The sequence below is a fragment of the Felis catus genome, chromosome C1, assembly GCF_018350175.1.
Source record: "Felis catus isolate Fca126 chromosome C1, F.catus_Fca126_mat1.0, whole genome shotgun sequence".
NCBI lineage: Eukaryota > Metazoa > Chordata > Mammalia > Carnivora > Felidae > Felis > Felis catus.
In genome coordinates, this window is record NC_058375.1 from 22,701,377 (window position 1) to 22,714,744 (window position 13,368).

The following is a 13,368-nucleotide window of genomic DNA, read 5'->3' on the forward strand; positions in this document are numbered from 1 at the left end:
GGGAAGGAAGAGGGGCTGCCCATTGCGGGTCGGGGGGGGCGCGGTAGAGACCTGATGCTCAGGCTGTGGGACCCTCTGCCTGCCGCCCCCCCACCCCCACCCCCAGCTCAGACTGGAGCACAGCAGGGCCAACATTTCAAAGCTATGCGAGAGAGAGACAGAGAGAGAGAGAGAGACAGACACCCGAGGCTGTGTGCTGGGGATCTGCCCTGGAGAGAAGGTCACAGACAGCTGGCAGGGACCCAGGCCACGAGGGCGCTTCTGGGGAGGGGACGCTCCCAGGACAGGACCTCAGGCACAGTGACGGGGCCAGGGTGACTCAGTCCTCACTGCCGCGCCCACCTGCCCTTCAGTGGCCGTGCCCCACTGCTTCCACCCGCCAGGCACGTGAGGCCGGAAGGACCGCGCCGGGCTGGAGGCCTGCTCCCGGTCTACGGCCAGACCGGCCCTGCCCCAGCCTCCTGCCAAGCGCGGGGCCCGGCCTTGCTGACGACTTCTCAGGGTTCCAAGGTGCAGCCTCTTTTCCTTTCCGTCCAGCAGTTCCTGGGCCTCCAGAGGGGCTCTGCTCCCAGGTGGCCGCACGTCCCTGTCGACGGCTGTCGGCGTAGACGTCCCGTCGGGGCTCCTCCGAGAGCTGGCCCGGCCACAGGAGCCAATCAGTCCACGTGGAGACAGCCCGTCCAGACGGGGGACGCATTCCCAGCCAAGCCCGCATCGGTCGGCGCGGGCACACGGGCGAGGACAGGAGCTGAGCCCAGGACTGTGCCGGGAAGCGGGAACGCGGCTCTTGTCCGGGGCTGAGCCTGCGGGTAGACACGAGGTGGTTCCTGCCTCTGCCCCTTCCTGTGCTTGTTGGAGAGAAGTGCTGGCCCTCTCTGAGCCCTGGGTCCTCACGTGTACCGCAGGGATGCCAAGAGCACCCGGGGGATGCTGGGAAGCTCTTGCCGGGGGGCCCGGTGCACCGTGGGAGCTCCGGCCGTGGCAGCCGCTCCTGAGATGAGCCGGTTACCCTCCTGTCACTGTGGCCACTGTGCCTCCCGGCCTGGCGCCCCAGGGTGGAGCTCCTTCCAGCCAAGAACCGAGGCCAGCGAGCAGCTCAGGTCCCCCGGGCTCAGGCCCGAGGATCGGAGGCTGGTGGCCGCCTGGCTCTCAGATGGGGACAGGGGGGCAGGGGGGAGGCTGCACCGACCGCAGGTATTTTCTGAAGCCTCCATAATGTGCACTGAGCCCGCGAGCCCCCTAAACCACCCCTCCCTGCCCCCGTCCCCATGTCCCAGGCTCACGAGTGTCCTGGGGACGGGCCCCCTCAGGCCTCAGGCAGCATGAGCACCACAGGCCAGCACCCAGCACTCCACCCGCCTGTGTCCCCGTGTCCCCAGGACCCCCTTGCAGAGAAGGAATCGGGGAGGGGAGTGACCCACCTGAGGTCACACAGCGAGGAGACGCTGTGTCAGGTGGCAGAGGCCCGCAGCCGCTGAGAGCCTGTGCCCGGACCGCGCCCTGTCCTGCCCTCACCATGCTGTCCTTGTGCCTTGAGTTACCCACTGGGGCCTCACAGCCACCCTGAGTGGCGGGCCTCATCATCCCGCTCTACCAGTGGGGAAACTGAGGCTGGACGGGAGGGAGGAGGCTGGTGCAAGGCCTGGGGCCAGAATGAAGATTGGAACTCGTGGATCCTGCCTCCAAACCCGGATCTTACCTGGGCCCCTCCCAGCGACCCAGCTGCCCACTCGGAGGGGTCCATGGTCACCGTGGGGCAGAACCAGGGCAGGGTCAGCCCAGAAGCAGGTGAGCCCCGGGAGGAGCCAGGCCTCCCCACCCCCCAGCTGTGCTCAGGCCCCAGGACTCCCCAAGGGGCTCCGGTCCCAGCCCTGCCTGCCCAGCAGCCTCCAGGCCCCCACCGGGTGCCGCTCCCAACTCTGGGCCTCACCTGCCCGGGAGGCCTGTTCTGCCGTCTCGGAGGGGACAGTACATCCAGCTTCACAGGCCAAGGAAAAGCAGAAACACCTGCCTCCCTGCTGTAAGACCGTCCTGATTTGTCTCAAAAACACGCAGGGGCAGAGGGCGCCTAGATCTGTAATCACCCCAACGCATCACCAGAGTTGAGTATCACAGCCCGCCTGCCGTCCACCCAGGTCCCCCTGAAAAGACTGTGTCCTCCCACCGGCATCGGCACAAGGACAGGCTCCCTTCCTGGTGGGAGGAATGGGGTGGGGTGGGGCTCAGCCCAGCCAGAGGGCTCTGGTTGCCATGGAAACGGGGAAGCTGGGAAGGCTGGCCCCCAGGCAGAGGCCCTGAGTCAGGCTCAGGCCTCCAGAGCCAGGTGTCTCTGGGCCCAGGCCGGGTCTGGCCCTCAGCCCCCTGCAGTGCAGGTGGGAGCGGGTCCCTTCCCGCGTCAGAACCCCCAGCGCAGATCAGATGACCCGGGCTCCTTCTGGGTCAGCTTCGTCTGTGCTCCCAGGGCCTGCCAGCAGAGAGGTGAAGTGCAAAGCTGTGTTGGCTGCCTTTGGGCTTAGAGACCAGGGCAGCTGGGGCTGCTGGGGGTGGGCCGGGGGGCTCAGGACTTGGGGGTGAAAAAGCCCCCGGAGGCCTTGGCTTGGCCTGTTCCTTTCCTGGATGGGAGAGCCAGCCCTGGGGGGGTGGGCAGTGTCCCCACAACCGGGCGTGAGCCCCAAATTCCTGCCACTGCTTCTCTCTGACATGCGCAGCCCCTGAATCCTGGCCAAGCCTTCTGTTGCCTTGGCCTCCTCCCACCTCCTCCCCAGCAGGTGGGCTCCAGGCTGGATGTGCCATTCTCAACCCCAAGTTCCTGTCCTGCCAGTCTTTGTAGGACAACAAAGCTCATCCCGAGCCCTGGAACCTCTTCCTAAGTGGCTAGGGTGGCCATGATGGGAAGGGAGCCACCCTGTGGGTGCTGGGCAGGGATCAGTGTGACCGTCCCGTGCTTGGACATCGCTGTCTGGTGGGCGGGGTGGCCCCAATACGTGTGCCGCCCAGGACACAAGAACCAGTGAGGCCCACAGACCAGTAGAGTAAGTATTAAAAGTCGTGACTGAAGCCAGTTAAATCCCATATGTTCTTTCCGCCTCCCTGAACTGATATGTTTTTGACGTGACCTGGAATGCCAGGTTTCCATCTGGAATTCTCAGACTCCTCAACCTTGGACTATGTTGTATCGGGTGAGCTGGCCCCTGACCCCTGACCCCCGACCCAGCCCTCCCTCCCCTCCCTCCACAGTCTCGCCCGCAGCGTGCAGACACCCCGGCCGGCAGGTCCAGCCCTGCACCCCCCACACACGGCTGCACTCCGCGGCTCTCGACGGTGTGCACACAGGCCGCGTGGTTCCCCCTCGGGACAGCAGACCCAGGGATGGGGTCCACACGGGCTCTGGTCGGTCAGGAAGGGAATCGGGGGGCGCGGGCGCCAGACCTTGTCCCCTGTGTCCTGACGGGAGAGGCGCTGCAGGAGGAGGGTGAGGGGAGCCCCCCTCGCTCAGGTCTCAGGGTCGTGGGGTGGATGGACGGAGGGGCAGCGGTGGGGCTGAGGGACCAGGGGGAGGGCGTGGGGACATCTGGGCCAGAGATGACGACGGGGCCTGAGATGGGCTGGGTGGTGCGGCGGGGGGTGGAATCCAGAGGTTTGAAGACATAAAAATGGGTGGTCCCTGGGGTGTAGGGGGGGCAGGGGCAGGGGTGCCCCGTTGTCTCTGACATGGGTGAGCAGGTGCCGCAGGGGCAACTCGGGGATGAGAACGGTGCAGGGGGAGCAGGTCTGACAGGAAGCTGAAGGGTTGAACGCAAGGGCGGGGGTGGTGGCCCCCCCGATGGCAGAGGCTGAGCCCTCGGAAGGGAAGGGGCAGGAGGCGGGCGGCTTGTCTAGCTCGGCTCTGTATGTCCAACACTTGGGACCTGCTGGGCACATCACAGACTCGCAATGTGGATCTCGGCCCAGGGTCTGGCAGGAGATAGAGCCCCGGGGTTGTAAGCGCCTGGACGGGGATGCGCCCACGGGTGTGGTGAGCTCACGCAGGGGGAGGTGCGAGGGGGAGAATGAGGGCTCTGAATTAGCCTGGGGCTTCCGTAGCAAAATATCACAGCTCAGGGGCCCAAAGGACAGAGCAGGACGCTGCGAGGTCAGTTCGGGGAGGGCCCTCCTGTGGGCCACAGATGCCACCTTCTCACTGTGTCCTCATGGAGGAAGGAGAGGGAGGCAGTTCTCTTCCTCCTCTGGAGGGGCACGAATCCCATCACAGGGGGACCTCCCTGAAACCTGATCACTGCCCCCCGAAGCCCTTCTGCTAATACCAGTCCACTGGAGGTTGGGACTTCAACATACAAGCTTGGGGGTGGGGACTCAGTCCATGGAGGGCATCAGTGTGACAGAACCGGGAGAGATGGGGGAGGTGGGAGGTGGCTGGAGAGGTGGGAGGAAGCCCAGGAGGCTGAGGGCAGCAGGGGCGGGGCTAGGTCAGGCCAGGAAAGAGGCCTCCTCCCTTTGGGGGTGAGGGGGCACACGGTTGCTGGGATGGTGACTTACAAAGCACCCCGGATGCACTGAGCGTGAGGACACTGATTGCCGGGGGGCTGAAGGAAGCCTCACCAGCCTCATCCTCTGCCTTGGGGTGGCCTCGGGGGTCAGGTGTTGAGGCGGGAAATGCAGCCCTCCAACCGAGAGACCTGGTGCGTCTGGGGCAGAGGAGAAGGAGAAGAGGCCGGATGTGGGCCCAGGGGACTGAGGAGGAGCAGCAGCAGACAGCAGGTTTGGAGAGGGAAGAGGTACCTGCCCGGGACCCACGTGACAGTCCAGGACGGGGGACAGGCAGTGCCGTTGGTCGGAGAGTGCATCTGGGGCCGCCCTGCCTTAGATCCCTAAGGAGCCTTAGATGAGAAGGGTCACAAAATCACACTGTCTTCAAGCCCTAGAATTTGATGAAGTCCTTTCATCTTTGGATAATTGAATCACAGAATCGCGGAGATGTAGGTTTTTAAAATCACAGATATTTTAAATCTCGAATTGCTTGAAGGTCAAAATCTTGGTCACCTCCCCCACCTGGTAATGACAACGTGCACCCTGCACTGAGCGCTGCGCACACATTATGTCCTTTCGTCGCCATGACAACCCCGGAGAGTGCGAACTATTATTTTGCCTGATTTTCCAGATGAAGAAACCGAGGCTCCGTGAGTGTAAGTTGTTGCTGAAGGTCGGACGCCTTGTAATCGATGCAGCCGGGACCCGGCCCGGAGCTCTCGGCCTCCGAAGCCCCAGCTTCTCAGCCTCTCGGCCAGTTTGCCTCCTGTAAGTCCTCTCTGCTGAGCGCTCACCTGTCCTCTGTGCACACCTCCAGAGACGGGGAGGTCATTACTGCTCCCCAGGGCCATCCACGCATCCCAACGGTGGCCACGTCTCTCCTTCGCGGGGCATCCACCTGTTGTCTCCCCATCCGCCCTGGGAGACCCCACAAGTAGACAAACCTTCACCTGGGACCCCTGGGGGCGGGCAGCTCCCCGAGGTGGGGCAGCGATCTCACAGGAAGGGTGTCAGGGAAGAGAGCCCCCGCAGCAGCCCCTCCCTGGTGAGAGAGAGCGGGGTTCACCTGAGGGAGGGAGTCAGCAAAGCAGGCCCCCTGAAGACCGGAGATGCACCCGGATGACGAGAAGAGTGGGGGGGAGGGGGTGCAGAGCAGGGAAAGTACAGTGTAGACAGACTGCCCTGCTCCAAGGGTCAGAGTTATGGAACATCGTAAGATGGGCGTCCTCAGTGCTGTGCCTTTGTTTTCTCAGCTCTTCTCCCTGAAAACTTATTCTACAAAATGTGTCTGTGCCATCCATCCATCTTCCCAGATGGCTCTTTAAATGAAGCTGTTGGTTAAGTGGGAGAAGAAAAGGCAGATTGATTGAGAGGGCTAAACAGGCAGAGCGGCTAGGTCCCCAGGGGAGGCGGCGGAAAGGCGGGGGTGGGAGGGCCCAGCCGGCCTCCCAGGTGGGACCTCAGGCACAGCCACGCCCACACGACCAGGGTCCCCCAAGGCGGCAGCTGGTGGTGCCTGAGCCTCACGGTGCGCCCCGGGAAGGGAGGGGGGTGGTGAGCGCTTTGGATCAACACGTCCTCACACAACCTGTGCACCAGATCCCGTGGCTGTCTTCGTCTGGCTTCTAAACAACCGAAATTGATTTCTTGCAGTTCTCTGGAGACTGCAAGTCCCAGATCAGGGCGCCCCGTGTGGTCAGGTCCTGAGTGGCCCACGGCTGATTTCTCATAGCCTCACGTGGAGGAAAGAGAGCGAGGTAGCTCTGTGGTCTTATAGGGACTCTGGTCCCCTTCGCCAGGGCTCCACCCCAAGACCGAATTACCTTCTCACAGCCCTGCCTGCAAATACCATCTCACTGGGGATTAGACTTGAACACGCAAATTTTGGGAGGAGACCAGAGAGGTACGGGCACTTGCCCACGGTCGCTCAGCTAAGGGAGAGGCCGGCTCGCAAGTCAAGCCTGGAACTAACTGACCCCGGAGCCCTAGTGCTGAACCAGGGTATCACACAGCCTCAGGCTGAGTCTGAGTCTCTGGGCCTGGGGTCTAGTATCTGCAGTTTTAAAAGCTCCATCCCACCCCAGGGCATTCTAATGCATGGCTAAGGCTGGGAACCCCTGAGTGGTTCCAACCTCCTCCCTGCGCAGGTAGAGGAATGGAGATCCCCATAGGGGTGGTGCTTGTCCGAGGGTCTGGAACCTATACTCACTCTCCAGTCAGTTCCCCAAGTGTTTACAGAGCCCGTCCCCAGGGGGACGAGGGAAGAGACAGACTTGGCCGTTAAGACAGGCACATCCAAGGCAGTCTAGAGGGCAGTCTGAAATGTTTTTTGCTCCCTTCTCCTTCCTCAGTGCCGCCCACCCCTTCTAAGCCCGGACTCTAGAGACCTGGATGGATCACCTCTGTCCCTGCCACGGATGGCTTCCCTACGCCAGATGCCCCAGCCTGGTGGCTCTGGGACTGATCTGGAATGGGACCGAAGCAGGGAATGCCTGGGGAGGGGTGCTCCGGGAGGGGACTGCATCAGGCACGGCCAGCAGCTTCCTGTCACGGTAGCCCAACTCCAGGCCCTGCACTGTATTCTTCCAAGTGTCGAATGAGGTATGCTCCACCCAACGAGGGGGATCAAGAAAGTCTCAAAAATACATAATGCTGGGAAATGGCATGTGCTTCATACTCGGAAGTGGGAGCTTTGCTTCTCCAGGGGAAAAGGCGTCTGGCCCATTTCTCAGAGGGGCAGTGCAAGGCAAGGGCTGAGGCCCCCTGCTTCATCGCCTTCCCCCTAAAGTTGAATTAAGTCATTCCTGCCCTCATTCATTCACCAAACATACCAAGTATCTACTGTGTGCCAGCCCTGCACCAGGGACACGGCCATGACCGAGGCAGCTATATGCCTGCCCTGTCAGCACGGAGCTCACGCTCTAGCCGGGGAGACAGGAACAGGTAAGTGCACTGGTCATGAAACATAGCGAGGAAGGGTAGGCCCAGGAGGAGGGGATAGAGGGCAAAAGCTGGTGGTGGGGAGAGCTGGGAAGGGGTTCTCTGCAGAGGGATGCCCTGGGGTCCCCAGTTCAGAGCAGCCCCACCTTCTTCCCTGTGAACCTGGGTCCTTCTGGGTAGACTGTCACCTGACTGGATGCTGTGACCACTTTTCCAGTCTCTAAGACAGATAATTTGAGGCCCCAGGCTGGCCCCTCCCACAAGATGGGATGACCCCGCCCACAAGCAGGCTGTCCACCGGAAGTCTGTGTGCTTCCTCCCTTACTGCTGCGCTCTGACCTCTCCCAGCCTCCTCTGCGGCCCGAGATACCCCTCAGTGGACACAGGGCTCAAACTCATGATGTAAGATCATGACCCCTCAGGGACCCCCACTCCTTTGGGTCTGTGGGGACAGAGCTGTGTTTGACATGGCATCTGAGAGGCCACTCGCACTTCCTAGGCCTTTTGGGGGCAGTGCTCTGGTCTATAAATGGGCGTCATCACCCCCTGATGGGGCCTCCAGAGACTGGGAGGCAGGAGGCCCCTCACTCTGTGCCAGCCCAAGAGGCCTGGGAGTGGAAGGAGCTTCACCCCATGAACCCACAGGGACCTAGACCCAGACTCTGAGGAGCAAAGGTCCTGTCCTGTCCTGTCCTGAGCCTCCGGGTCCTCAAGTGAATGGGCCCCTGCCTTCTGTTTCTCTGTCCCCAGACAGGGGGCCTCCCTGGACGGGGACCGCATAACTGGACCGTGGCCAGAGCTCAGGAGCATATTCTGGAACCCCTGGTCGCCTTCAAACAGCGGGAAGTGGGTGCAGACACAGCCAGAGAGCACGGGCTTCAGTCCAATGCATTTGCTCCCCCTTATTAGTCCCAATTCTGCCTCTGGTCCTGGGCGTGGACAAGCCAGTAGCTCTGGGAGCTTCGGAGGATGAGGGACAAGGGCCATCCACAGCCCATGGGCATCTGATGCTGCTTCTGAGCACCATAACCAGCCAACATCCCCCCCACTCCCCCTGCCGGGACATCATGCCTGGGATCCTCTAACAGCTTTGTGAGAAAGACTCCACTATTGATCGCATTTTGGACACGAGGAGGCCGAGGCTCAGAGAAGAGCCATGCTGTCCTCCCCTCATCTCAGAGTTTACCCCTTAAACCAGTAGGTCTGCTGAGCAGCACCGCCTCACCTAGGCCACAGCCCCCCGGCCCGAGGGGAGACCTGGAAACAGTGACTGTCCTATGCACAGAGTGGCTGCAGAGGCAGGTGTCAGCGGTGAAGGGACACTGGTTGGCCCTGCACCGGCCTTCTCAGAGGATCATTCTCACGCCTGCCGGGGGAGCACAGACGAAAGTGCTACAAGACCAGCAAAGGGAGAGGAGAACCCACCAGCCTGGGCAGGGGGGTGGGCTTGGGGACAGGAGGCTTTCAGCATGGACTCCGAGGACATAAACTACTGGGTTTGGAATCGACTCACACGGGCCCAACAGTTGGACCTGAGAAGTCAGCCTGTGGGGGGGACTGCAACCTCCCAAAGGGGTGGGATGCCTTAGAGTGAGGCCAGCCAGAGGGAAACTGAGCCCAGAGAAGGGTCTTAACAGAGCAGTTTAAGCAGGGGTGGATTCAGCCACCCCCCGCAAGCGAGACTCTGCCCTGCATCGGGTTTTACTAAGCAGAAGAAGAAGAAGAAAAACAAACACTTGTGTCCTGGAACTCCGCTGTCCTAAGCCCTTTGCACGTGTTAACACATTCACTTCTCAGAATAACCTTGTTCAAGTGTCACAGAGGGGGGAACTGAAGCACAGAGAGGTTGGGCCACTTGCCCACGGTCACACAGCGATGGAGTGGCACAGCCAGAATTCAAACCCAGGCTGTCTGATGCCAGAGTCTGCGCTCTTAACCCCTCCTCTATCATCCTGCAGCGAAATGCAGCCGGACGCAAGTGAGCCCATTGAGTGAGCTCTGGCAGAGGCCGGAAGTAGGTGTGTGATGTGTGCAAATTGTCTTCTATGAAGCGCACTTGGGTCGTTCAGGCTTCAACAGTCACTCAATACCTACCGGGTGTCAGGCCTTGTGCCGAGCACTGGATGGACCAGGGGGAAGGGGTCCGGCTGGGGGGCTATTACCACAGATGGGGAAACAGAGGCCAGGTGATGGAGAAGGGACGTGCCACAGCGCAGGGCAGGGGAGGGCAGGCAGGCTGGGCCCGGCCCCTCCAACTTCCCCCTGCTGCCAGCCCTGGGCTGCGTCTCATCTTCATTGTCAGACTTCCAGACACGCAGGAATCTGACCTCTGATGGATGCTCATGTGGCCAAGAAGCAGGTGCCACAGGCCAGGGCTGTGTGTGGGGAGACACAACCCTGGTCGGCTGCTTGGCGTCGGGTGGTGGTGGGGGGGCATACCTGGGGAACTTTCAGGAAGGAAGGTGATTGGATGACAAAGCCCCTGAGCCTGAGAAACATCGCTTCCCTCGATGTCCCGATTCCACCTGCAGGAACCGTGCTGAGGACGTGGTCCGGACCCCAGGCACACGGGGCCCAGAACGGCCATCAAAGCCTGACGTGCACGAGGAAAGACCTCCATCCTCCACGCGCCTGATGATGGCGAGGTCATTGTTGGCGCATCTAAAGAGGTACAATTGGGGCGCCTGGGTGGTGCAGTCGGTTAAGCGTCCGACTTCAGCCAGGTCACGATCTCGCGGTCCGGGAGTCCGAGCCCCGCGTCAGGCTCTGGGCTGATGGCTCAGAGCCTGGAGCCTGTTTCAGATTCTGTGTCTCCCTCTCTCTCTCTGCCCCTCCCCCGTTCATGCTCTGTCTCTCTCTGTCCCAAAAATAAATAAATGTTGAAAAAAAAAATTTATATAAATGAGGTACAATTACGAAGCTGTTAACATCGTGCTTTTGAGGAACTTTCAGCCATGTGAATCCTGACGGCAGAATGCTGAGAAAGAGAGTTGGATATAGAGTGCGTCCCAGTTCCGTATCTCAGTACGTGCGGAGACAAAGCCCAGAGGACGATGATGGTGACGATGGCGTGCCGTTGCGGATGAAGGCTGCTATTTACTGAGCCCTTGCTATACGCCCAGTTTTACTTCCGGTAGCTGGCTTAAACCTCACGACAGCCTTGTGTGGTGGGAACCCTACGGTCCCCGTTGCACGGATGAGGACAGTGAGGCATAGAGAGGTTAAGTGACTTCCCTGGGGCCTCACAGCCGAGATGGGACTTGAGCCCAGGTCTGATGGCCTCTGAAACCCCCCTGTCCTGCCTACTGTTCTCTGCACTGCCAGGCGGGAGGCAAGGTGTGGGGCAGGCGGTGATAGGGGTTCCAAGCACCTTATGGAGAGGGTGGTGGTTGTAGATCGCTCGTTTCTCTGAGGACCAGCTCAGCAAGTGGTAATGGGGCTTGGACCAGGTCTGCAGACCATCCGTCCCAATCCCCTGCCTCTGCTGGGAGCGGCTGGATGGGGCTGCAGAGGGCCAGGCACCTGCTTGGAGCACCAAGCACTTCTAGGACTGCTCCGGGGCTGCGTGGAGGGTGCACAGAGCTCCCCTGTGACCCCACTGGGCTGAGTGTGTCCCTGCAGAGTCCTCAAGTTTATCCAGGTGTCACCCTTCGGGCCACAGTTGGAGCTGGGGGTTGGGGGGGGGGGATAGATGTCAATGGCTGCCTGCCCTAGGCTCATTAGAGAGGCTTTCGCACCCATCACCTTAAGAAAAAGGCAAACGCCAGAACAAGAGTATCTGGGAGCCACAATCTGGGGCTTTCTTGTGGGTGCGAAAGCCGTGGTTCCTTCCCCGATTTCTACCCGACACCCCCACCCCCACCCTGCTTCATGCTCCCCAAATCTCTGGGGCCGAACCCGGGCCGAGGGGCCCCGCAGGAAACTCAGCAGTGGCCGGCTGGCTGTCCACCCAGGTCTGTGTGCTCATTTACACACCGCAAGAGGAATGACACGAGACCCCCAGGGTTTTATCCTCCTCGACCTTGAAGACCTTGAATGCGTGACCTCACATCAGCTGCTGGTGTTGACAGACCACAATGTCGTCCCAAATGCGGTCCCACCGCCTGAGCTGGGAGTGAGGCTGCCCGAAGGAAGAAGAGGTGGTTAGTTGTGGGTCCCTCCCTCCACCCATCCCCTCCCGGACGCCACCCCCGACCTCCCACGCCCTCCTCTGTCCTTGGGATGCTCTACTAGAAGCTTCACTACAGGCCAAGCTTGCCTGTTGGAGCCCGGCCGCCCAGGCCTCTTGCCCAGTGGAAACTGGTGCAGCTAGACCCCTTCCGTGTGGCTCTGCAAGCCTGGAACACACCCGTTCACAGACTCCGGGAACACCGGGATGTCAGTGTCTGCGTGCGTGCATTTTCCCTTTAAGAAGCGGGTCCCCTCCCTGATCTCCCAGCCCTGGAGATGAGAGTCTCAGGAATTACCAGTCCCACTTACAAATGAGAGAAGTGAAGGGCGCCTGGGTGGCTCAGTCAGTTAAGCATCATACTTCAGCTCAGGTCATGATCTCACAGCTTGTGGGTTCAAGCCCCGCATTGGGCTCTGTGCTGACGACTCAGAGCTGGGAGGCTGCTTCGGATTTTGTGCCTCCCTCTCTCTCTGCCCCTCCCCAACTTGTGCGCGCATGCTCTCTCTCTCTCAAAAATAAATAAAACATAAAAAAAACAAAAAACCCTCAGCGGAACTCATGTTTGATTGATTGACACCAATCCCTGCCTCCACCTGAGAGAAGGTTCCAGAATCTCTGGGCAGAGCAGACAGGAAGGGGTGCACATGCGGGGCTCAGTACAAGGTTCTAAGAGCGGATCTTTCCCCCCAGTCAACACCCGGATCTCCTCTCTGTGCCTTCAGACCCTGCAGAGGTGGAGGGACTCTCTTGTGGACTTTCATTCACCCTTCTCTCACCCACCCATTGCTTGAGCGCCTACTATGTGCCAGGCACTCTTCCGGGCCCAGACACAGACCAGTAAATGTGGTCAGCGTGCCATTGTGGAGGTGACGTTTCACTGAGGAGAAAGGCAGTGAGCAAACAGATACACAGTCGGTCAGATGCCCAGATGACAGTGGCTCACAGATCAGGGGAAAGGCGGCGTTGCTGTGGATGCCGACCCCGCCAGGAAACGTCCACACCTTTGCCCGACCCGTGCCACTCAGCTCACGAGCCAGGCGGCCGCCATCCCCAGACCCCCCCCCCCCGCCACCCTCCCCCAGGCCAGTCTTGTCCACACCTGGGATCCTCGGCCAGCAGATGGGGGCTGCCGGGGCAGCCATGGGGCCACCGTGGTCACCGCAATGGACGGGTCTGCAAAGCCAACCTGGGCTCTGCCTTGCCTTCCCCGGACCACAAGCTGAGCCTTCTAAACTTCATTGTTTCTGCCACGAAAACACAGAGAATGGGCAATGCAGTTACGTTTTCAGAAACGTGTTCAGGAATGAAGCATTCGGGCGTTGGCTGCAGCTTTTAACGGATTTCTCTGCCGATCGATCTGGGCTGCTCACACAGCTTGACCGTGAGAATTTCTCATTCTGCCTTCCTTTCTGGGGTGTCTCGCGGGGTTCGGTGGGTCCTTCCAATGCTTCTGGTTGAGGAGTGAGCTTGACGGTCTCCGTCTTGTAGACAAGGAGATGGGGTGGGGGGTGGGTGGTCAGAGAGGTGCAGTGAGTAGCCCCAGGCGCACAGCAAGGCCGGGGCAGAGGAGCGGAGGCCCCGGCCACGAGCTTGGGGTTCTGATCTCATTGCCCTTCCTGTCCCAACGCATGTGTAGAAGGCAGAAACGTCTCCGGGCTCCGGGACAACGGGGATGCTCCCTCCGACCAAATCAATAAGAAAGGGAGAGCGAAGCCTCTCCGAATAAATAG